The sequence below is a fragment of the Myodes glareolus genome, chromosome 23 (genome assembly GCF_982192425.1).
Source record: "Myodes glareolus chromosome 23, mMyoGla1.1, whole genome shotgun sequence".
In the NCBI taxonomy this organism is placed as follows: domain Eukaryota; kingdom Metazoa; phylum Chordata; class Mammalia; order Rodentia; family Cricetidae; genus Myodes; species Myodes glareolus.
Window position 1 is genome coordinate 16,807,912 of NC_142048.1, and position 27,546 is coordinate 16,835,457.

General features: G+C 36.5%; 1 protein-coding gene across 2 annotated transcripts in view; it reads left to right on the forward strand.

Annotated features, from left to right (window-relative positions):
• Positions 1 to 27,546, forward strand: part of Galntl6 (polypeptide N-acetylgalactosaminyltransferase like 6) — a 1,135,405-nt gene that overhangs the window by 620,761 nt on the left and 487,098 nt on the right. The window lies entirely within an intron of this gene.

Consider the following 27,546-nt stretch of genomic DNA (forward strand, 5'->3'; position numbering starts at 1 on the left):
GTATGAGTTGTCTTTCTCTCTAACCTAATACTTATTCCTTCTATCACTGGGAAATATATATCTCATAGTGGCTTCATTTTGTATTTTCAACAAGCAGGGCCTGTTCTTGCCTTAGAGATTCTTTGCTTGACTTGGAAATATTTGTCAAAAACATACTACCATAAGATATTTTCATGGCTGCCTCATTTTCATACCTCAAATCTCAACTAAAATATTGTCCCCTCAGAGAGGACCTTCCTGGCTAACATCCATTCTATCTACTCTCCATTAGTCTATTTTATACTTCAGAGTGTTTATTAGTAGTTACTGCCTAGATGCATATGGCCTATCTCCTCTTACGAAGCCAGAATCTCCTTTTCCCAGCACTGCCGGGACCAAGTTCCATGGAAAGTTTGCAGTGAACCTGAAAGCAGGTCAGTATGCTCTGTTGACAGCATTAAATGAGCTGGCATGCAAAAATTCTGGAAAGAGAGATTTCCCTGTGATTTAGCCAGCGTTGCATGTTCTGTTTGAGAGTTATTTGAATTTCATCTTCTGGGAAATGTACACATAGCTCTTTCTCTGATTTAAATGTAATGGACACAATTTGCTGCCCCATTCCATTTGTTTCCTATATTTTAACTGTTACTAGGAGATGAGGCGAACAATATGACTGTCCATTTCCCAGAGCACTCACTAAATCAGAACAGTATTTCTACAATAAATTATTTATAATGGTTCCTGCCAACAGTTTCTGGGCCTGGGATCAGACCACAAAGACCTTTTAAGTCTGTGTAACCAAGGCCTGTTGATGACTGAATAGAAACAAAATGTTTTAAAAGTGCAGGTCTGGGGCACAGATTTTGGAGGTTGATAGGAACTGATAAGGATTTACTCACCAAAGCACTAAGAGCAAAGGAGTTTGGGAACCAGAATTCAGCAGCTTATAGTTGTACAATACAGGTCAGGGTTGCCATTAGCAGTGTGTCAGGGTACCTAGTCATAGGCCAGCATCAATGCAATGTATATCATTTATAATTTGGCATAATTATCATATGTCATGAGAAGAGTGATCAGGATCAACTGAAAACCATGCCAGTCTGCGTTTTTGGGATTGAGGGCATTCCATAAAGAAATTTGTAAACATGACACACGGGTGTGTGATTTCCTCTTAAGACAGTGTGTGTTAGATTTCCATTCCTGTGATACAGTGGGGCTAATATATAACAAGAGAGAAATGTCTTTAAATAGAAAGAGCAGAATAACAGACAACAGTCTTTTAAGCAGAAAAATGTAGTTAGGTTCAGATTTTCCAAAACTTGAACTCTTGACAAATTGACTTTATGTTTACAGACAATGATAAGGCAGACTATCATGACAGCAATGTGTAGAACATCCAGAAAACACAAAGGGAAGTGCCACACTGATGAATATCTTGCATATCACCATAGAACCCTCATCCAGAGATGGATGGAGTTAGAGACAGAGACCCACATTGGAGCACTGGACTGAGCTCCCAACGTCCAAATGAGGAACAGAAGGAGGGAGAACATGAGCAAGGAAGTCAGGACGGCAAGGAGTGCGTTCATCCACTGAGACAGTGGGACTGATCTCATGGGAGCTGACCAAGTCCAGCTGAACTGGGACTGATGAAGCATGTGATCAAAGCAGACTCTCTGAATGTGACTGACGTGGAGGTCTGACTGGAAAGTCAAGGACAATGGCTCTGGGTTTTGATTCTGCTGCATGGACTGGCTTTGTGGGGGCCTGATCTGTTTGGATGCTCACCTTCCTAAACCTGGATGGAGGCGGGAGGACCTTGGACTTCCCACAGGACAGGGAACCCTGACTGCTCTTAGAACTGGAGAGGGAGGGGGAGGAAGAGGGGGGAGTGGGAGGGAAATGGGAGGAGGGGAGGAGGTGGAAATTTTTAATAAATAAATAAATAAGAGATTTTTTTTCAGTTCTACCACTTTCCAATGGTTTATTCAAATTCGGATGCCCTCAACAGACTACATAATTAATTACACCAGAGCCCTGGTGGTCTTTGGAAAGGCCCTCATAGATAGGACCAGACATCTGTTTGACTAATCTCCTAGGTATCACTCAGACCAATCCAAATAATGACAATCAATCAAGGGTTAATCATCACACTGTCCCTGTGTCTACACATGTGATCATAATTCAGTGCCATAGCACCTAAACTGAACAAACCATGATTTGAGACAGGAGAAGAAAAGCCCCAAATTAAAGAAATATAAATTTAGTGACAATTTAAGCAGGACAAGACTTTAAAAATTGTGGCTATAAAAAAAAAAAACAAAACTAAAATCTGAACAATAGCAAATTAAACAAGTGAATGCTAGGTTTACTGAATCCATGAGAATGGCTCTCAGTTTGCCCCATCAAGACATTTATAGGAATCTTTCACCAACTTCTCTGTGCCTCAGTCTTTTGCACTTTAAAATGTAAAGTCTTAACCATTCACTGATAGTATTCTTATCAACGATACCTGATGTTCTTTGTATCTAGGGAAACTCTTTGGATGTTTATCATCTGTCAACAGAACAACATCATCACCTATACTTAAGATATTCATCTGAAGCTGCTCCTGTGAATTTTAAATGACTGAACTTATGTTTGTGAATATAACCACAAGCTGTATATAAATAAGTTCTGCAAGCAAAACACTTATATTACCTCTGATATATGCACTGAAGTATGGAGATTTCTGATGGGTTAATACTTAAGACTTTATACATGAATTCATAATATATGTAATATGATATATTATCTTCTCTAAGTCACACAACTTTATGAAAGATAATATATACACATATATTTCAGCATATATATATATATATATATATATATATATATATATATATATATATATATAGAGAGAGAGAGAGAGAGAGAGAGAGATGATTCTATCAAATTCTGGTATCCAACAAATACTAATCTGTCTAATGAATGCATGCTTCAAGTTGGGAAACAAAATTATGTTAGAAAGAATATAGATACTTTACAAAGAATTGTGACAGAAAGATTTGACTTTTTATTAAAGAAATACTGTGCTGGAAATGCTGATTGTTTTATATCAATCACACAGTTGCTCTCCTTGGAGCTATTTGATTTTCAAGCTGACTTGTGAAAAGTGCATGCTAATTAAACTACACAATTGTCTTATGAGGAAATAAATGCAGATGCTTATAAAACTCTGATCAAAAAGAATATTTACTGTCTACTTAATCTTTCATATCTTCCTTTTACTACTTTTCTCAAGCTGAATTTGTCATGAACTTTATTAAAAAAGATCATGATTTAAATATGAGGATTTTTGTGAATACGAAGGTGAAAGAATAATATACTAAGATTATAGGACTTAGCAGATGCTTCCTCTTTGTTTTTCTCTTATTTATAAAAATCAGTATTATCCAATCATTCATAATTCAAAAGACTATAATAGCACTCCTATAGAAACCACTAAGTTCAGAGTATTAAATGACAGTAAGAAATATGATATATACTGCTAGCTCCGTCTCTATAAACATGCTCCATTTATTAAATAAGTGGCTATCATCAGTTTCTATTGAAAACAAATATAATAGAGACACTGTGAAGAAGTTAATTTTCTATAAGAAGCATTTCTTGTGTGCAATCTAAGTTTGGGAGCTGTGGTCTGTACTACAAGAATTACAGAGAATGTTCATTACACCTCATAATATTACAGTGGAGGAAAACATTAATATAAAATCTGAATCTAGCCCTAGTGAAATAAATTCAACAAGAAAACAAAAAGCTCAGAGTTCCAGATCAAGGAGATGTTAATGTCACATGGAGACAGCAGGAAAAGTTTTCCCCATCTCCATCACTACATTTACTGATAGCCCTCCACCTCCATCCTGAGAGCATCTTCAGCTTTCTGCAGAAATACAGAGTAAAGATTTTATTGTCCTCAATTCCATGGTACAAAACATCTGTTTAATAATTTCCAAAACTACAATATCTAGAATGTGATATGCTCCGAAGCTTGTATCTCTGCTTAGCCAATGTATTCAGTTTGTAAACTAGGTTCCAAGGTATCTGTAACGATGAACTATAAGCGTCAAACTGACAAGGCTATGGAATGACCAGATCTCTTAAACATTATTTATTTGTGTGGTACTGGAATTTTTCTGAAACATGTCAACATGTGTACCAATAAATTCAGTAAAGCAGCAAGCTCTGCTCAATATGAGTAGGCATGATCCCATCTCTTGAGGTATTAAATAGCACAATAAGGCACAGAAAGGAAATTCACTCTTTTTTTCAATGATCTTTGAAACATCTGCCTTCACCTGGATTTGGACACCAGCGATCCAGATGCTAAGATGCTGGATCTATAATCTTGGTCTGGAAGGATTGCACCATCGCTGTCCTCATCACTCTCTCAGGCCTCCTTGGGCATTCCAGCTTCCCCAGCTTTAGGATTGCAGACCACAGGCTGCCTATGCTTCAGCAAGCACACGAGCCGATTGCGATCCTCAATCCTGTTACACAGCTGGTCATATTTATTTGATTCTATTTCCCTTTATCATGGCGGAGCTGTTTAATTATTTTATGAGAATCGCTGCTGTATAGATCATAGGCACAGGACATTATCCACAAAATCTATCTCTAAGTCTGTCGTGACCCAAGTCAGAAGCAGAAATTTCCTGCTCCTATATAGCAAAGAGTTCTCCAATTTTATTTATTTACATTTTGGGATTTTAGAAATCTTGGTGTTTAGCTGAATCATGTTGTCATCTTCAGTAGCACTCCTGTTCCTTAGAATGTGTGCTGTAGGAAATATCATATGGGTACAGATGTTTCAATTTAGCTGATTTCTAAAAATAGAAAAAGTATTTAATAAATCAAGAAGTCTTTGGTTGTATTTTCCATGAGCTGAGCACTCAACTATGTCTTTTTTTCTTGATAGTCTGTCAATAAAATTTAACATGATACCCAAGATAATAGATGTTCAAGAAATATTTGTTGTCTGAGCTGGGTTGCATATATAAAACGTGGCAGGTAAGGAAAGCAAAACAGTACAGTTTATTCTGGCTGTAAATACTGGATAGGATTTCAGGAGATAAAAATTTGGGGTGAGAGTATCACAGGCAAACACTGTAAACAAAGACAACCCAAGAAGATACAGGAAATGTAATGGCTCCTGCTTTGTGAGGAGTGAGTTATCCAGTCTGCTGCTGTCAAATCTACAAAGCAAAAAGAGTAGTCGCACACATCAATTTCGTTACAGTCCCCTGTTAGATCATATCAAGGCATCTAAAGTGTGATGTGTTACATTTAGTTTACTTTCCTGGTGTCTTATTTTGAACCATCAATGCAGGGAGATAAAATAATGAGAGCTGTTTAAAGACACACGGGGGCTTAAAAGGATTGAAAGTGCAGTTATTGATTGAAGTGGAAGGGTACATAAACAATTTATTTTCTAGCTGCTTGTGGAAGAGGAAAGGAGAAAAGTAAAATCAGAGTTTAAAAAAAGCCACATTTTTCTCAGTGTGGCATAAGATTACACTAGATGCATCAATGTGTGTAAGAACAGAAAAGAGAAACAGCTTTGCATGGAAAATTTGAAGAAAGACGAGGAGTTAGACATTGTGTTTTGCAGGGGTGTTTCTGTTTCATTCATTTTTCCTTTTATTAACCTGCTCAAAGCCATAGATAAGATTATAGGAAGATACATTCACTGAGCTCATGAAGTCCTCCCTCTGACTACACACAGGCTAGATAAGCAATTCTATAAAACACTATTTAATTACAATGTGACAAGTTATATGAAAGAGAATTATAGTGTGCTATGGGAATTGTTAGCTAGAAGATCTCTACTTTGTATGTAAAAGTAACCAAAGCATTCTTCAAAAGGTAACATGTTAATAACAGACCTATGGATGCTATGATGGTTGGTGAAAAATCTCCTTGAATAATTTCAGTTTTCACACTTATTCAGAAGTCATTTCTTCATAGTTATCACCTGTAGAGAAGACATCTATGGGTAATAGTTATTCTTTAAGACACGCTGTATAGTAAGGATTTATAGTAAGGAATATCCAGTGTCCTTTTAATCTGTGAGGTTGAGAACTTGTCTTTACAGGTCTTTGGTTTTTTCTGAGGATAGAAGGCACTGAATAAACACTGATAAGAAAAGTACAGGTTACAGCTCAGTAACAATGCTAATAACTGTAATTATAACAGTGACAAACGTGGGCATTGCTAATGCACCAGGCTTTGCTCTAAGCACTTGACTATCAATAAGTGCTCTGCTGTAGCTTACATAACCAACACTAGACATGTTAAACCAGGCATAATCCAACCTGGTTGACATTTCTTTAAATTATGATACACTATATAGAGTTAAATTCCTAATGTACAAGAAGATGTAGAATTTATTCCCAATGGTTTGAATAAAGTTTTTGATATATAAATTTTATTATAGTGATTTCTAATATTTGGGTTTTGTTTTTTTCATTCTTTCTTGTTATTCTCAGATAGGATGTCACATGCAGAAGGCTTACCTCAGACTCCCGTGGGCTCGATTACAGCCACACCCCTCCACATCTGACATGATTACTTTTCCTTTTTTATTTTTATTTCATTGATTTTTATTGAGCTCTACATTTTTCACTGTTCCCCTTCTTGCCTCTGCCCTCTCCCCTCCTACTCTCCCCCAAGGTATCCATGCTACCAATTTACTCAGGAGATCTTGCCTTTTTCTACTTCCCATGTAGATTAGATCTATGTAAGTCTCTCTTAGGGTCCTCATTGTTGTCTAAGTTCTCTGGGGTTGTGATTTGTGTGCTGGTTTTCTTTGCTTTATTTTTAAAAATCACTTATGAGTGAATACATGTGATAATTGACTTTCTGGGTCTGGATTCCCTCACTCAAAATGATGTTTTCTATCTCCATCTATTTTCCTGCAAAATTCAAGATGGCATTTTTTCTGCTGTGTAGCACTCCATTGTGTAAATGTACCACATTTTCCTTATCTACTCTTTGGTTGAGGGACATTTAGGTTGTTTCCAGGTTCTGGCTCTGACAAACAATGCTGCTATGAACATAGTTGCGCACATGTCCTTGTGGCACAATTGAGCATCTTTTGGATATATACCCAAAAGTGTTATTACTGGGTCTTGAGATATTTACTGTTTTTAATCTTACTTTCATAAATTTCAATGTCTGTATTTCAAGAAAAAAGAAAAGAAATTTGCCAAGGAGGCATAAACTTGGAAGAAATGTTCGTAAGAAGCCATAATGATTAAGAAAAAGAATTTGCCTCACTACTTCATTACTGAGGATCTTTTGCTGATGTACAATACTAAGGAAATCTTTGCATCATAGACACTCTTATATAATATTCAACATGCTGACAGCATGTTCCTGTAATAGAGGGCTCTCAATATGCCTAAACAATAGTTTTATATACTTAGGTTAGCATTTGTTAACTTAAAAATTGTAAGATTTTTGTTTCAAGTCTACATGTCTTTAAACCTGACATTCTTTGTATAACTATGAAGAAACAAAAGTCCAACTATGCCATCAAATACATATTACATAGATGAACTCAAAACTCAAGATTTCGTATACAAACCTTCTCACATATCTGGTTTTGTGTTGGGGAATCTACAGTTTTGTTATACAATGATTTGCTGATTTTGACAAGGACATACAAATATTAAATTTATCCAATAATTTTATGTAAAACAGGTTTTACTAAATCATATAAACACCTTTCATATAATATGGCTAAAAATTTAATTCAGCCACATGCTATGATTTTAGTATGATTTTAAATCATGATTGATTAATTTTCTATCATATAATATATTGTATTTCTATGCAGATTGGCTTGTTATCCGTCTTTTGTCTTGATTCTTACAGGGTTCTAATTTCTTGAATTGATGCTATGTGTATTTAAACAATTATGTTTATATTTAACTCAAATATTACAGCGTACGTATTGTCTTAGTTAGAGTTTCAAGAGACACCATGACCACAGCAACTCTTCTAAAGGCAAACATTTAAATGGGGATGGCTTGTAGTTCAGAGGTTCAGTCCATTATCACCATGGTGAGAAACAAGGTGGCATTTGGGCACACATGGTGCTGAAAGGATAGTTGAAAGTTCTGCCTCTAAATGGGCAGGAAGCAAGAAATAAAAATGACACTGGATTTGACGTGAACATCTGAAACCTCAAAGTCTTGCTCCAACAAGTCCCTGCCTCCTAATAGTTCCACTCACTATGAGACTATGGGTGGCATTTTTATTCATATCACTATAATTGACTCCCTGAGACCCGTACAATTGTTTCCATATCATAGTCCAATTTCAAAAGTCCCCATAGTCTATCATAGTCTCAGAACTGTTTAAAAATTCAAAGTTTAAAACGTCTTCTGAGACTTATACAATATCTTAACTGTAATCCCCAATAAAATCAAAATGAAAAATATAAGTCACATGCTTCAAACATAAAATGATATAGACTATACATTACCCTTCCAAAAAGATATAAAGGGAGAATAGTAAGGAAATAATGGATCAAAGTAAGAGCTAAAGCCAGCAAACTCCAAACTCTGCATCTCCATGTCTGATGTCAAAACACTCTTCGGGTCTCCAGCTTCTTTCACCTTTGTTGACTGCAACGTACTCATTTCTCTTGTGCAGCTTCCACTTGCAGTCAATAGCTCTCCTTCGCAGCTGCACCGTGGCTCTAGCATCTTCGGCATCTTAGGGCCTCCAAGGCAATTCAGGCTTCACCTTTATAGCCTCATGCAATGGCCCCTCTAAGCCTCCAGGTAGAGGCATATATCCTCTGAGCACCTACCTGGCCTCAGCAGTTTTCCTTATCATGGAGTGAAGGACTAGGCTAGCTTTGAACTAGGAATAAAAGCATGCACCACAGCTCCAGGCCCTGAGTTTTCCGTTTCACATGTTGGAATCTTTTCTTGCAACTTAACATTTATTATTATTATTATTATTATTATTATTATTATTATTAAAAATTTTCACCTCCTCCCCTCCTCCCATTTCCCTCCCCCTCTCCCCATTTCCCTTTCCCCTCCCTCTCCAGTCCAAAGAGCAGTCAGGGTTCCCTGCCCTGTGGGAAGTCCAAGGTCCTCCCCCCTCAATCCAGGTCTAGGAAGGTGAGGATCCAAACAGACTAGGCTCCCACAAAGCCAGTCCATGCAGCAGAATCAAAACCCAGTGCCATTGTCCTTGGCCTCTCAGTCAGCCTTCATTGCCAGCCACGTTCAGAGAGTCTGGTTTGATCACATGCTCCATCAGTCCCAGTCCAGCTGGCCTTGGTGAGCTCCCATTAGACCAGTTCCACCGTCTCAGTGGGTGGATGCACCACTCATGGTCCTGACTTCCTTTCTCATGTTCTCTCTTCTTCTGCTCCTCATTTGGACCTTGGGAGCTCATTCCAGTGCTCCAATGTGGGTCTCTGTCTCTATCTCCATCCATCGCCAGATGAAGGTTCTATGGTGATATGCAAGATATTCATCAGAGTGACTATAGTATAGGGCCAGTTCAGGCGCCCTCTCAGCTGCTCAAGCTGGGGAAATCTCCTTGGAATCTTACCCAGGTGTGGTCTTGCCCTGAGGTTTCCCTTCTCTTTATTCCCTCTAGCAGTAGGTTTTTCTTTCATCTTTTTATCTCCTTAGACACAGGATTTAGCTCCATTAAACTGCCTGGTACACCTTTTCTCTTCAAATTGTACACTTTTTATTTCTCTTTGTTCACCCTGCACCTTTATATTATATATCTGCATAAGACTGGCCACTAAAATCCACAAGACACAGTCAATGCCAGACTTTTTTTTGAAATTTTCACTGCCCAAATTGTTAGTCCATAACTCTGCAATTTAGATTCAAACGTATTTGATAGACAAGAGCAGACAGCAGTCAAAATATCACAAGAAAAGGGTCTCTAGGCCACATACTAATATTCTTATCCTCTGAAACCCCTTGAGCCAAGCCCCCACAGTTGAAATTACCCTCAGCACCACTGTCTTCCATACCTCTAGAGTGTAACCCATTAAGCTGCATTTAAAGTGTCCAGTCACTTTTCTAGTCCAAAGTTACAAAGAGTTCTTTATTCCTCCAATAAAAGCACAGTCTGGTCTATCACAGCACTATCCCAATTTCTAGTAGAAACTTCTGTCTTAGTTAGGTTTTTTTTATTGCTCTGAAGAGACACCATGATCACAGCAGTTCTTTTTCTGAAAAATGTTTAATCAGGGGCTGACTTACAGTACAGAGTTTAGTCCGTTGTCATCATAGTGAGAAGCAGGCAGACATGGTGCTGGAAAGGCAGATAAGAGCTGCCCAGATGGGCAGACAGCAGGAAGATAGTGAGACACTGGTCTGGCTCGAGCATCTGAAAACTCAAAGCCTGCCCCAGTGACAACTTCCTCCAACAAGGCCATACCTACTCATAAAAGGTCACACCTCTAACAGTGCCACTCCCTATGGCCTGTGGGGAGCAATTTTCTTCATACCACCACACACATATTTCATGGGCTATTGTGTTATTTTAATGGAACAACGAAGATACTAGTTTCTTTTACCAGTCACTGTAGCTATTCAGAAAAATCCCACAGAAGTTTTGAGAAGTTTTAATAAGAGCTGAAACAAAGTCATGGTATTACCTATTAAACAGAATTTATCTTGCAACAAATAAAAATTAAATTAACTTAGAATTTCCTTTCAATAAAGTTTAAAAGTAAAGTAATAATTGAATTTCATGATACAATATTGCAAATGGTCATTTTAAATCACAAGCCAGCGGCTTTATTAATGGTTAAGTTTTAATTTCTAGAAAAGTAGCACCTGACAAATGAAATAGATTTATATGTCATTTATCTTTTATTGGTCTTGTATGTGGTGACTTTCACCTAGGCTGGAGGTGATAAGTACAACACACTGGTAATTGAAGTGAAATTGATTACAAGATTATAAATAAATACAGATAACATAAGGGAAACATTAGTCTTTATTTTCAGATTGGTGCTTCCTTCAGAAGTGAAAACTATATTGCACTTAGGGCAAGTCTGTACTTAGGAATGCCCTTGATCCATCATCATTGACATTGACAATTGGACAATTGGTATATTTAAAGGAAAATAAACTTTACTAACTAGACAGCAGCTCATTCTGAAGCACTAATGATTCAATGCTTAACAAAGGCATTGTGGGAGACACAAATGGGATTACCTAAAGTATTTTTCTGAAGAGGAAACAGAGGGAGCAAAGGTCTAGAGAGAAGAACGTGGTGGGAGACAGAAATAAAAGGAGAGAAAACTGTGGTTGGGAGGTATTTTATGGGAGGGAAAGTCATGTGCACCCTGATAATCAACACCTTATAGCGCACGTTTTCTCTTTATTTCTTTTCTGTCCCCACTACAGCATGTGTACACTTGGCTACATAAGGTCTCAAGTCTTAGGAGATATTCATTTAATATATTTCACAGCAGTGTCGTCAATTCCTATTATTAATTTCTTGGGAGAATATCTAGACACAAAGTGGACTCATTAACTCACTCCCTGTACCTTGATCAATATGACAACTCTGGGAGCATAAAGACTTGATGTAATAAATAGAACTATAAAAAGTATTGTTAAGCTAAGGAGAAAATAAGTTTACCAGTGTGAGAGGAAAGAGCAAGGATAATTAAAACCAGTGAATTTTAGGGCAGAGTTGCACAGAATACAGTCCCACACAGATCAAAATAAATTGCTCTAAAACAACTAACATGTTTGTATCTTAGCTACCTCACAACAAATTTAACATTTAGTTGTCTAAAATAGCTCTATGTACTTAGCACAAAGTTTGAAATGAAGAAATAAAAACATGTTGCAATCTATTGTATTATATTAATTTTCTGGACACTGGTAATCATATGAGTTATTAAATTTTATAATACTGCTATTTAAGACAAAATGTTGAACTATATCTTACCAACAATTTGGGTGAATTATTTATTTGACTGTCCTTGAAACACCTACTCAAAATCATGCTTGTTTGTACAATGCCAGAGATACTCAACAATTTAAGAAAAAAGAGGCTATGCCTGTTTACAACTATCAGAAAGATATACTATGAAAGAGATATTTTAATAAATATTATTCAGACACCAAACATATGACCAGTATTGTAATGCGTTGGGTATGAATGACATAAAATAAAAATTATTCTACCCCACGACAATTATATTTTCTAGAATGTTCAAGTTTCTTTATATATGAAATCACCAGTGAACTAAGGAAAAAAATGTTAAATCTGTTCATATTGTTTATATAAGTTTATTTTCCTTTAAAGTCATATAAATTATGATACTGTTTGAAAGTAACAATATAATTTAGATTTTTTAACTCTAGGTTAGTTAACTGCACAAACTGCAGTTTTCTCAGAAAAGGGAACTTCGACTGAAACGTCCTTGTCACGCTGTACTAAGACACGCCTGTGGGATATTCTCTTGATTTTCAATGGATGTGAAAAGACACACCACAATGTGGATAGTTCCACATGGTCCTGAAGTGTATACAAAAGCAGACCGAGAAAGCCACAAAGAGTAAGTCAGCAACCATGACTCTTCCATGGCCTCTGTTTAGTTTCTTTCGGTTTTTATGTTGAAAAAAATCGTACAATATGTTCTGATTGTAATTTTCATTTTTCCAAATTCTCCCATGTTAGGGAAGCCTGGCTTCCCAGACTCCCAAAATAATCACACAGTAATCTTTATTAATTTCAATACTGTTTGGCCAATAGATTAAGCATATTTCTGGCTAACTCTTACATCTTAAATTAACCCACATCTATTAATCTGTGTATTTCCTTGTTGTTGTGGTTTACCAGCAAGTTTCTAGTGGGATCCGGAGGAGGCATCTGTCTCTTGTGGGTGGCTACATGGCTTCTCCTGACTCTGCCTACTTTTTCTGTATATCTCTTTCAGCTTGGCTTTACTCTGTTAAGCCATTGGCCAATAGTAACTGCTTTATTAACCAATGGCAATAAAACATATTCACAATATATATCACTCCCAGATGCATTCAATTCCATGCTCTTTTTTCCTTTCTTTCTCTTTAGAAAATAAACCAAAAAAAGGAACTCAGACACAAAAACAAAGAAATCTGAAACCAAAAGAAACAACCAAAATCCATAAAGCAAAAACTATCAAAAAACCAAGCAATATAAGACAAAAACGTTTCTCTACAAAATTATCAGTTTCTCTTGTGTTGACTGTCGACTCCTAGGCATGAGGCCTGCCCTAAAGTGTAGCTCACACACCAGTGAGACTCCGCTAATTTTTCCTTTACATTTGGGTACCGTTTACAGTTAGCTTCTTGGTTATAGGTTCCATATTTTCTCACTCTCTGCACATTGTCTCATTGCACGTCAGTTTGTTATTTTCCATCTACTGCAAGAAGCTTCTCTGATAATGGCTGTTTCAGTTCCAAACTGCAGGTTCCTGCAGTTTATCCCTACCCTGAATTCCTTTCATAATGGACTGTAAGATGAAGCAACCCTTTCCTCCTCGAGTTGATTTGGTCAGTGGTGTATCACAACAGAAAGCAAACTAAGACAAATGTCCAATAAAGTCTTATTAAACAAAGAATGTCTAAGAAACTAGAATTGGCAGAACTGCATTGAAGGAATTTAGAAAAAAATGTAATATGCTTTGAAGACTAGAAAGTTGAGTCGTGAAAAATCTTGAGAGTAATAATAATGAGTAAATTATTGTTTTTGAGTTGTTACAAGTCCACCCTCCTGAACTCTGGTTTGATATATTAAGACTCCATATCTGCTTGTTCTATTCAGTTGATTCTTCTAGACGTCATCAGCAGAGGCAGTAAAGAGAGTCTACACGTGGTCATCTGCTTTCCCTCTTTTTGGGCGCACAACATGTCCTTCCTCTGACTTGTCAAACAGTTGGCCCTCCTTCTCACATCAACAACTGCATCCCCTTTACAAAATTCCCAGAATTGGTAAAATCACAGTCGCTCTACAAGCCATCAGAGACACCAGACCAGGTCTCCTCCATTCCTGACATCAACGGAAACAGCACCACTGCTAAGCTACCCAGATTGTGACTAAGGTCCATGGTGTGTGTGGAGGTGTGGGGGTATGGCAGTTAAAACTTGCGTCCCCTCTTATTCTTTCAGTTATTACCTAACTTCATTTCTATATTAACATTCTTCATATTGCCACCTATTTTCGGATATTAACAGAGGGATGGATAGTTGCATAATAGAAGCATCACATAGTAGCTCATTAAGACGTGTACTTTTCTGGGTAAGTTTAAAAACTAACTTGTTCTGTAAAAATCTGTGAAGTAGGCAGCAAGGCGGTTTAGCAGGTAGTAGAATTTGCTGCTAAGCCTGACGAACAGATGTAAGAAAGGAAGAAACTTACTCAGCATCTACTTCTGCACCCACAGTCATGTGCACTGCGTACATAAATGCATATGTCACACAAACACAAACACAGAGGGGGAGAGGAAGAGAGAGAGAGAGAGAGAGAGAGAGAGAGAGAGAGAGAGAGAGAAAGAGAAACAAAATCCCCATGCAACAAACCACGTTTTGAGGCACTTAAAAAGAAGAAAGGTAGTATAATGGCTTGGATTATCTAGCTAAACCTAAGTGGCAATATCCAGCAGTGCTTTTAGCTTCTGATCATATCACTGCACTCTACTAAGCCCCTAAATATCTTTCTATTTAACTCCCAATGTAAAACAAAATGTTTGGCATGCCCCAAGCTTTTTTCTCTGTCCGCCTTTTCCGTCTTCCCTTCCCCTTTCTCTTCCTGTGCTCTGAATCCTGAAATGAATGAGCCATCTCTACATCAAGGTTAGAACTGTCCTTGTGTTTCTGCCTTGTCCTGGAATGCGTTTTCCCTCAGGTGTTTTCTTGGCTCTCTCCAACACTCAAACATCCCTGACTCAGCAATACCTGCGTTGGATGCCCTACCTAATACAGGAAACGGCCTCTCTGTGCTAATTCTGTTCCTGTCGCTCACCCCAGATATCTTGCTCATGCTTCCTTTTCATCATAACAATTTCACATGTAATGTGATTGACTTAATAAATTCTATTTCTCCCTCTGTCTCCCTGTGCGGTTAACACTTTCTCTCACCACAATCTTTCCAGAATGTTTTGCTCACTGGTAGCCCAATATGCACAGAGCCTGGCCCAAATCAAGTGCAGAGAAGACACTTGTCAACAAAGGAGCTTATTTTCAATGAAATATGCTTCACCAGACTTTAGTATTGATATTATACTTATTTATGATTTATATATAAGACTACAGATTCTTATAAGAATTATTATCTTTTCTATATGGCCATACATGCCATAGCTTGGTTGTCGCTTAGAGGATAATTATTATTGAAAAAGGAATTTTCATGAATAGATTTTGGGTTATATTATTCTCTTGATTCCCCTGAAATGAATGAATATTTTTCCTTAGGTCATTTATCTGTTATTAAGTAAAAAATAAAAAGACAGCTATTGTGTTGTGGCCATTGTATATCTCACTGCAGATCACAGCACAGTCAATACCGATTTACATTAATGCAATACTTATTGCCTCTACCAAATGGGTCTCCGAAAGTTTTCTCTGAATAAATTGGAAAATGGTAATAAATGTTCAGCAAATCTGAAATCCTAATTGGATAGCTGTGCCCCCGACTGGTAAAAAATTGTATGAGGTGGTGAGTGCAATCTTATTTATTGATTTTCTTCATTCTAGAGTTGGTGAAGGGCAAAAAGAGGAACGGTTAAATCAGAATGTTGAAATGTTGTGATTTATTAATAGAAAGACTATGTCACGTCTCTCTGCACACCTACAGAATTGCCTGCTTGTTCTTAAATGTATTTTCAGGCAGTATTTTTATTGGGGAAAATAAAATGGCCATGAGGCAATTTTTCAGTAATATTTTGTTTCTTCAAATTTATAAGTGAAAAATGATATTTATTTTATATATTGTGAGATACATAATTTAAGATATAATCAGAAAATACAAAGGGTCTCATGCTTCCTCAGGTCCTTTTCTGCATGTTATAATTTCTCAAGTGGAAGAATTCAGTCAGGAGCAGATTTAGAAAGAAATACCATTTATTTGAAATGACCAATGCAGTTCCATGCATCCAAAAAAGAGGCATAGGGGTATAGATTTTCCAGAGGGGTTAACTATGTCATAAGAATCTACTATCTGCTATAAGGAATCTTCCTGGCAACTAGTTTCACGAGGATTGTCTTGAACTCATAAAACCTTGAGTTTGGAATTTCAGTTCCTCTATTTGTGTAGAAAACAATCAAAAAAAGAAAAAGAATAAGACCAGTTGAGACTGCTCTTAACAATGTCATAGCATTAATCATCTATGCAAATATTCCTTTAGACTAATATGAATAATATAGATATGTGTAGAAAGGATCCTTTTTTGTAACCTGTAAAGAGAATGTATCACAAAAATCTGTTTGAGGTAATTTTTTATTTGTATCCTAACACAATGATTTTTAGTGAATGGGAACTTTTAAAGCAAGCCTGGAGAGATAGGTCAGTGGACAAAAGCATTTGCTGCACACATGTGAGGCTATGAGTTCCAGCCCCTAGATTTACAGAATCATGTAAAGCCAGATGCATGGTCCATGTGTCTATATTCCCAGTGTCTCTAAGTCATAATGGGAGGTGTAGATAGAAAAAAATCCTCCAAAGAAATCAGCTAGCTGCCCTGGGATATACAGTGAAAATACAACAGAAGCCCCATTTCTGACATGGTGGAAGGCAAGTACCAGTAGCAAACAAAAGCTGGCCTCCATTATTCACACATACATGGCACATGTACTTGCATTCATAAGCATGATTGTTTACACACATACAAGCATACACGTATGCACACAATGGGTCATGCAGTAGAACTGTAAATGTATGTTCTCTTGATCCAGTTGCTATAACAAAGTGCTAGAGATTTAGTTGTCTTAAATCTTTCACATTTCTGCAGGCTGATAATAATTGACACTGGTAAATTCACTACTCAAGAAGGACCCACTTGCCTTCTTTCAGGCTCAGAGATGGTGTCCTCTTTCTTATATATTTACCCACAATGACAAGACCAAGCAGCTCTGAGGGACTCATTTATAAAGACTCTTATCCTATTCTTGAAAACCCCTCCTTCATGAATAAATCACCCCTAAAGACTCACTTTACAGAGCCATCATATTAGTGAATACAAAATTGGCATTAATGATCACTGTGTACATATCTGTGTTCAATATAAATACACATGACCACTACCTTAGGCTTGAGGGCAGTTATATTATAAAATGATTCCACATCTATGAATATATCCCCTTGTAGTTGTTTGTTTGTTTGCTTGCTTGCTTGTTTGCTTGCTATTAATATAGTATTTCACTGTATAGCTCAAGTTTGCTTCAAATTCATGATCCCCAGCCTTACTCTCCAAAGTACTGTGATGGCAGATGCTCCTCCTATAGCCAGATGATACATAGTCACCCTCCATTTTATTAATAAAATTTTGTTTTGACAATTTCATACACTCATACCATGCATTCTGGTAACTCATACCCACCTTAACTCCTTGCCACCACCACCAACTGCCTTCCCTACAATGTTTTTGCATGCTCATGTACCCCAAAGTAATGAATCCCAATTTCCAAATCTATCAGTAGCCAATATGTTGGCAGAAAGCGTAAGTCCCTGAGCCTCCTCTCTGTCGATGACTGGCTGTTAATTGACAAATCCAGTCCAGTGCAAGCCCAGCGAGTAAAGCAGCAGCAGTTATGAGTCTGGGATGGTAATTGCTGTCATGCTTTCTCAACCTTTTCCCTAGTTTCTAGTTCTGACTTTCTTTCCATCCCTTCTTCCATGTTTTCCGTGAATCAAGAATGTTGGTATAAACGTCTCATCAGAGCTAAGTAATTAGCTGTTCCTTACTCTCAGCACCTCAAACAGACAAGGGGTTTGGCATTCACTGTCACTCATTATAAAGAGAAGTGTCCCGGATCAGCACTGAGAGTAGCCTTCATCTTGGGAATCAACATTGGTGCTTAGAAGGCAGTTTGACCCCATGTCAGTTCAGGTGAATCTAGTCATAGGCTTATGTCCAGTTTTAGAGTACCAGGTATGAATCCCCGCCTGTATAGCAAGCCTGGAATTCAGAGAGTGGTTGATTATCCCCCTAATTGCTGTGCAGTGATCATGACTGTGGACACATCATGTTTGTAGGGTGGTATTTTAGCTCACAAGAGTCAAATCTTAGTAATACCAATGACATTTTGTTCAACTGGTCTTGAATAATCAATATAGTACCTTCCTGATGTGGGATTCCCCACTGTATACTGTAAATATGTTTTATTGCCTTTGCTTAATAAAGAAGCTGGTTTGGCCTATGACAAGGCAAAATATAGCAAGGCAGGAAATCCAAGGGGAGATAGAGGACGAAAGAAGACAGAGCCAGGGAGATGCCATGTAGTCACCTAAGAAGCAAGAGGTTACAAACCATGAGCCTCGTGGTAAAATATAAAATAATAAAAAGAGTTAATTTAAAATGTAAGAGATAGCTAGAAATATGCTTGAGTCATTGGCTAAACAGTATTGTTACTAATATACTTTCTGTGTTATTATTCGGATCTGGAAAGCCAGAAAACAAAAATGCAGTCTCTGTTTACACCTTTCAGCATTATGAAAGCTAGCTAGTTAACAGGCTGCATCTACTGAGAAGTTCCAGTTTGATTTTTCTATGAATTGCAACCAATGTTGAACCAAGAGCTAGAACAAATTTGTGTTATTCTGTGTCTCTGAGGTCTCTTTGATCAACAATTCACAAGGAGGTATCATATATCTGGAAATGATTCTTTTGTTTTAGAACTTGTGGCCTCTAAGAGGAACATTATCTGGCTCAGAACACCTCCCTGCTTATTGAAGCTGTCTTTTGTCTAGGGTGGGGTCTAGTTCCATTCTTCTCTATGTAGCCATCCACTTTTCACAACACAGTTTGGAAGAGAACCTGCATTTCTATCATATGAACCTTTGACAACTTCATAAAGCATCATGTGACTATAATTCAGTGGATCTGAGTCTTCTCTATTTTTCATTTACATGTCTGTTTTGTGCCAATACCATGTGGTATTTAATACTTTAGCACTAGAGTGTAGACTAAGGTCAGGTATCAGAAGTAATGCCTACAGCATTAGTCTCTTTTTCTGAGGATTGCTTTGATATTTGGGGTCTTTTGTGTCTCCATATGCATTTTCAGATTTTTTTAAAATTTCTAAATACACTCACTTCAAATTTTTTGTACCATTTATACGCAAATGATCATCACATGACAATGTACCGTGATTATGTTTTCTGTGTCTCACAAAGGAGATATTAAAAATACCATAAATTTTTACCTATAGCTAAACATAAAAAGATGTTTGATGTGTGTCTTAGTTAGAAACCTTAACTTTTGTTGTGAAGAGATACTGTGACCATAGCAACCGTTATAAAGAAGAAACATTTCATTTGGGGTGAATTACACTTTCAGAAGTTTAGTTCATTATCATCATGGTGTGACATGGTGGCATGCAGAAAGACATGGTGCTGGAGAAATAGCTGAGCGTCCTACATCTCGACTCTCAGGCAGCAGAAAGTGGTCTGAGACACTAGGCATAGCTTCAGTATATGAGGCCACAAAGGCCACCTTGACAGTGACACACTTCCTCCAATGAGGCCACACCTCCTCCAGCAAAGCCACACTTCCTAATAATGGCACTCCCTATGAGCTTATGGGAACCAATTACATGCAAACTACCACCTTATGTTCAACCAAAAAGAAAATGTGTTATTGGATTTCCCACTAAGGTATATTATTACAAATTTTGTTAACTAAGTTAAGGTATTTGCTTTAAGGTATAAAATGACTGAATTGCATAGCAAATAATATTGCTTTATTCCATATATGAAAAATATAAATATTGTTTGAACAATTATATGATTCATGTATAAGAGAGAAATGGCAGAGAAGGCTGAAGATTATGAAGATAAAATGAAATGAGGCTGACATTTGGATTCCTTGTAGACTTTATAAAAAACAGAACAGGAAATAAGATCTAGACTAAAACAGATTTGGTTATTTTCTGTATTTTGTTGTAGCTATTCACCTGTGATCAAAATAAAATTAAAAAAAAATGGTGAAAGGTTAAGTGCCAGGTTAGTGTCCTCTCTCTTTGATGTGCCTCTCTCTGATTTTCCAATAGTGGATGTCAGCTAACACCAAATGCACATGTTAATTAGTCATTCATCTACAAACACAACCGGAACGGGGCTGTGATTTTTGTCATTGTAAGTTTTTACTTTCTATTGATTATGTTGCTCTTTAAATCATATTTAAAGGATAGAAAAAATTGACTCTTTTCTCCAATCCAAGCAAATTATAGTTGACTTTTTCCATGAAGGGTTTCTATTACAGAAAGATAATATGCATTAGAGAAAAGAAACAAATACATGATCTTCATTGAAACAACTTGTTTATCCTTTTTCCTTTGAATTATTGTGGTTTCCTAGGTCAATCTAGAAGATAATGAGAAGAAGATAATTTAGTACCTCTCAGCTAAGCAACAACAGTCTTTGGAACAATGTACACCCATCTCCCAAATCTACTGTTCAAGATGTTGACACTCTTACAATTAACTTTCTTTACTTCTACATATATTTAAATGATGAATGACACATTTTAACAAAATACAGAAATTTGAATATTCTTAGAGAATTATGTTCATGAAGCTACTGTATGTTTTGTAAATAACAAAATGATGTACCTACACATAATTAATCTTCTAGAAAAATACATCCACAGAGTTATTCATATCAAGGTGCTCATTACCTGTAGGCCATCCTAGAACTGTTCATTTCCTTACTAGGTCACCATGCATGCCCTTCTTTAGTGGCTCCTGAAAACACAGATTCTAAGTTCATTTAGATTTAAAGTGTTTGCTTTTCTTAATGTCTTCTCAAAGATGTGCTTTGTAATCCATAGTAATTTTTAATTTTGTTTTTGATAATATAATATAATTATACTATTTGCATCTTTCCTTTCTACGTCCAAAGCCCTCCTGTTTTATGGCAATTATTATAATATTTTTCAATTATATATCTGCATATACATGTATATACTTTATGAGAGCTATAGACACATAAATGCAGGTGTCTGCAGAGTCCAGAAGAGGGAAGTAGACCCCTGGGATTGGATATACAGGTGGTTGTGAACCACCCATCATGGGTGCTGGGTTCCAAACTCAGGTCCTTTGTAGGAATAGTACTCATTTGTTATGGCTGATCCTTCTCTGCCTACCCCCCAATTTTTATTAGCTAAAAAACAATAGGGTTAATATTTCCTAAGTAATTATAATTTAAAGCACAATGTCTCTAGACTATCACGAGAAACAGAAGAGTAGAATAGAAAGCCTGTCTAGTCATCTGTGATCTTGTAAAAAGTATCAGTTAACAGCTGCTTCATAGCAACCAACCAAAATTCAGTAGTTATAAGAGAAGGCACACATCATCATTCAAGTCTATTGGTCAAATGAGCAGTTTTGTTGATCTTTTCTGGACTCACTTAAGTGTTATGTGAGTCAGCATGCAGTTAGCTTATATAGCTGATCCTATCACATGTTATGAGAGAGTAGCTCACTCTGCTCTAGGTCATCTTTGTTTTAATACCTACATTTTCATCTGGACGTCTTCAAGTTCTCTAGAGGTGAACCTAGGAAAGGGTTGATGAGAGATAACGTAAATGCGCAATACATCTTGGAAACTATCACACTGATATTTTTGCCACATATAGTTGTTGGCCACAACAATTGATTTGAATTAATTTGAATAAGTTCAAAAGAATTTCACAAAGGGAAAATGGACTTTGCTAGTTTATGGGTAAGTTGCAATGTTATACTGCAAAAGGCAATCACATAAAGGCAGTAGACTTTCCAAATAAGGTTTATCAAGTAGTATAAGTTTAAAATTCAGACTGAAGACATGTTTTATAACTATCAGAAGGGGAAGGATTGTGTTTGTTTGGGTTTTTTTAATTGCTTTTTATTGAGCTCTACGTTTTTCTCTGCTCTCCTCCCTGCCTCTCCCTTCCCGTTTCAAACCTCCCCCAAGGTTCACAAGCTCCCAATTTACTAAGGAGATCTTGTCTTTTTCTACTTCCCACATATATTAGATCTATGTAAGTCACTCTTAGTGTCCTCATTGTTGTCTAAGTTCTCTAGGATTGTGGTTTGTAGGCTGTTTTTCTTTGCTTTATGTTTAAAAGCAACCTATGAGTAAGTACATGTAATAATTGTCTGTGTCTGGATTACCTCACTCAGGATAATGTTTTCTAGCTCCATCCATTTTCTTGCAAAATTCAAGATATTGTTATTATTTTTTTTACTGTGTAGTACTCCATTGTGTAAATATACCACATTTTCCTTATCCAGTCTTCAGTTGAGGGGCATGTGTTTCCAGGTTCTTGCTATGACAAACAAAGTTGCTATGAACATAGTTGAGCACATGTCCTTGTGGCAAAATTGAGCATCCTTTGATATATACCCAAAAGTGGTATTACTGGTCTTGAAGAAGATTGTTTCCTAATTTTCTGAGAAATCACCACACTGACATCCAGAGGGGCTGTACCAGCTTGCATTCCCACCAGCAATGCAGAAGTGTTCCCCTTTCCCCACAACCTCTTCAGCATAAGTTGTCATCAGTGTTTTTGATCTCAGTCATTCTTACCGATGTAAGATGGAATCTCAGAGTTGTTTTGATTTGCATTTCTCCGATGACTAAGGATGCTGAACATTTCCTTAAGTGTCTTAGATTCCTCTGTTGAGAGTTTTCTGTTTTAGGCCTCTACTCCATGTTTTTATTGGATTATTCGTTGTTTTGATGACCAATTTCTTGAGTTCTTTGTATATTTTGGAGATCAAACCTGTGTCTGATGTGGGGTTAGTGAAGATCTTTTCCCATTCTGTAGGCTGTCGTTTTGTCAGAAGGGGAATGTTTATCAGTGAGAGTGGAGGTGTTCTTCAAAGAAGAAAGAGATAGCTAGAAACTCTCTGGAGGAAAGCTCATAGTGTATGCTCAGAGGACATAAGGAAAACATACTCTTGTATACAATTACTTTTCTCATCACTCTGAGCAGTTATAAATCGCAGTTTTGCCATTTCCCAATGCAAAAGAAGCTTCTTTGCCCAAAGATGAGTGCTGAACCCTAAAGAGGACATCTGTATAATTCCCTCTAAGGTCCAAGGGACGTGTGGAATGTGAGGAGGAAAACTGTAAGAGCCTGAGAATGGAGAGGAGTTTCTTTAAATGTTGTCTTCTGCAAACGGCCTAGCTGTTGCAGACATGAACAAATAGACACTGGGACATCTGGACAAGACCTGCACACATACACACACACACACACACACACACACACACACACACAAAATAAAATGTGGAAATGGGAGGCAAACCCAGTTTGAAATAAGAAAGCCAGTCAGTGGAAGTAAAGAAAGACAGGAGATGGTGACAAGAGTAAATAAGATCACAATAAATTTTATGCATATATGAAATTGTCATAACTTTTTAAATTAAATTATTTCCCATATTACTTAGTTCAACAATGATGGCTGCTTTGCAGCACACAGTGTAAGATACATTATATTATCATACACATAATCAGAAATGCTCATAAATCATTGCATAGTCAGTTTACAAATATCGACCATTCATTAGGATAAAAAAAGATCTTAGGGGAAATACCTTGCATTATTCAGCTGTAGTATTTCTTTCTTTTGTTTTTTTTTTTTTTAGGTAATTGACACCTCTCCGGGATCATAGTAAAATAGAGGGTGAAAGAAAATAAATTTAGGAAATGATTGATAATGTTCTATTGACTGAAATTTCTGTTTAGAAACACAGATAGAATATTACTTAATGCTTTTTCCAACATTCCTGATATTTGACACTGACGAGAAGGTGACTCAGAATTGACTTTACACTTCTTGGAATGAGCTGTTGAAATGTCAAGGCAATAGCATCTCATTATGCCAAAAATGCAATGAAGAAGCAAACATGTTTCTTTAAGATTTCTCTAAAGAGCTGGCAGCTATGGCAAGGGTTCTATAGCAAACACATTTCTTTAAGCTTTCTCTAAAGAACTAGTAGCTATGGGAAGAGTTCTATAGCCTCACAAAATGGTTGAGTTATTGTTCTCAGTTTATAAAGAAGAAAATAGAACAACCTTTTATCTCCTACGAAATTTTAGTAAGCAATTAGAAAAAATGATTAAATACAACGGTGTTTTATAGGGATTGTATTAAGTATGCTCTAATACTTTTCTCATAAATATTGCAGTGCAATGCATATAGTTTAAACACCTATGTTTTGTTAATCAGTTTAACTTGAAATTAGCTGTTCAATGGTTTTTCATTTTAATTTTGACACACAGTTCCACTATGTAGCTCTGGTTGGCCTTGAACTCACGATGTATATCAAGCTATCCAAGAAGTACAAAGACCTGTCTGTTTCTGCCACCCAAAAACTGGGCTTGAAAGAATGTACCACCATGCCTGGATGACATTTGTAAAGGACCAACATTTTACTATGAAAATTGTGTCACTGTCAAAGCAAAGTTCAATGTAATTACCTTGATATTTGTGCTGAATAGAACAAATAATCTGTACCAAGTGATAAATTTCAAAGCACACATGCAAATGGAGAACACAGGATCTCTTTTTCTACTAAAAACCATGAGTGTACCTTCAGGCTTCACAGTACCCAGTTTCCACTCTCCTCTTAGAACTTGTACCCTACACTCACTTGCTGTAACCAAAAATGTTTTGTACTGTTTAGATCAATATCTTTTAAAAGTGTGAGTGATGATTCATGAATCAACATTGAGATTCAATAGGCATCACTTTCAAAATAAAAAATGAAACACATGAGATGGAAAAAAATACCACAGTGCATCACATAAAATGTCCTTAAATATTCTATCAAGGATGCATTTTGTATGTTTTATGCATGTGTATATATGTTAGGTTATAATATAACATGTATTTTTAGCAAGATAGTGTCATAGTTTTGTTCCATCCAGAGACTGAGCTCATGAATTATTCCTCAATAGCAAGTTACTCCTTAATTATATCATCAAATATTTATTAAGTGACAGCAACACCTGTGACAATTAACCTCAAAAACAGGAAGCTTATTGCCTCTATAAATGAGCTGACATTCATGGTAGGCAGTTTTCCCAAAGACAGATACAAAATCAATATATTTGGGGCACTGCAACTCAATCAAGCACCATCTTTTCATCTTGGAACGTATCAAAATACATTCTACATGTTTTGTGTAGTAAAGCAACATTTTTAAAGAAAAGATCTTTCTTTTACAATTATACCAATTTCTTTATTTGTTTTTCTGTTGAGTAACATCTGTTTTCAGTTTCTGGATATTAAGAACAAAGCCACAATGAACATGACTAAGCAAATATCTGTGTGGCTGACTGGAGCATCCTTTGGATATGTACACAAGAGGTACATCAATTCCCAACTTTCTGAGGAACCATTATTTTGATTTCTTCTTTTTTAAAATTGTTTTTATTAATCTATATATTTTTCTCCACTTTCCTCCTTTCCTCTCTCCTCCCCTCCCCTTCTACCCTCTCCCATGATCCCTATGCTCCCAATTTATTCAAGAGATTTTGTAGAAAAAGACCATTCTTGAATGCTTGTCCCATTACCTCTCTTGTGTACCAACAAACTAATTCCAGTCTGAAAAGCTAGGAATACCAGCCATGGGTGATTCAGTGATTCTTCTCTTATCTAACAACTGCTAACTGGTTTGTTTCAACATAGAAGCAAATGTTTTGTTATAATCACTAAGTACATGGCATCATCCTAGTTGCTCAGGTAAGATGTTGGAGATATGAAATCATGGAACTTGAGTCTGATAGAAAAGACTGAAATGCTTTATTTTTTTGTTTTGCTTCGATCATTAGAAAATGAGGATCCCTAAGGTGCCAAAGAAAAAAATAAATACTTTATAGATTAATTTGTCACACTAGTATTAGGGGTCACTAAATGAAAAAAAATTCATAAAGATGAAAAGTGCTGTCTGATAATAGAGAGGTAGGAAACAATCAAGGTAAATAGTCTCATTGGTCCTCAGATAATTCATGATTCTTAGAGAAAGGAGACATTTGGAAACTATTGGATGAGATATGCTTGGGTACAAATGAAAGAGAAAACATACGTAGCAGCCTACATCTTATTTGAAAGATCTTTGAAACTGCTACCACTTTTGTTCCCCTGAGTGGGAGGATGGATAGGGCTTCGGAAACGTTTCTAAAGTGCCCTGCCATTCCTCAGGCTTTGCTGAATTGTCTCAAGTTTCAGCTTCGATCACTATTATAATGACCTTGCAGACAAGTCTGCATTTCTTTTGCTTCCTGCTAGACTGATTTTGTATTCAAAACAGCTTAAGTATTCTCCCCATATTTCCTCTGTCGTGCACAATCGTTCCTTTAATAGTAACCTTCTGCTTTCTTGCTGAGGACCTGCTGAGATGCTCTTATGCATAAAAAGCAGATGTCCCATTTCTCTCTCACAACCGTTTACACATTTAGCAAAGTAGACTTAACTTCCTTAAAGCAAATTCAAGACGCTCCCAGATAAATAGGAAACTTCAAAACACAGGAAATACTTATCTTACACCATCTAAACAGTATGCTGAAATATTTTTTGCTTAAGATTGACTAAGAATATAAATCATCTATTTCTATAATAATCATATTGCATAATTATTTATGTATTTCAGCATAATGCAATACTGGCATCCATGTTAAGAAACAAAGTCAAACTGCAAACTTGAAAAGTTGAGTTTGAGATGAACAACACATGTTCATTTAAAAGATCAGAAGAACATGAAATGATTCCATGTACAATAATAAAGAACAAAACAATAATAAATGAAAAAGAAATAATGGGAAATAAGAAATATCTTTGCCGCTTTTTCCTCTCTTCTTTGGTGACCTACTTTGTCACATCTCATTGCGCAGTGCCCAGAGAGTCAAGTCAGTACTAGGGTAGTTTAAAACTTTAATTCACAGATAAGGGAAGGTAGAATGGTTATGAGTAGAGACTAAAAAAAGTGGTGGGAAAAGTCAGTAAAACCAGGTCAGCCAGTGAGTAAGACTGTGAGTCTACATCACAGTCAGGTCATTAGTAGATGCAACATTTTATTGTAGCTTTAGAAAGAACAAGAATAAAAGAACTTGAAAATTTCCAACACAAAGAAATGGTGAATAATTAAAGAAAAAGAAAGGTCAGTTATACTAATTTGATCATTGTACATTACATTCTCATAAAAAATTATAATATTGTTTTCTCTAAATATATAAACTTTCAAAAAGAGATTGAAGTTCAAAACCACCTGTAACAAAGACAATATATATATACCCTATCAGTAAAGAGTTCATATCTTAGCCCTATA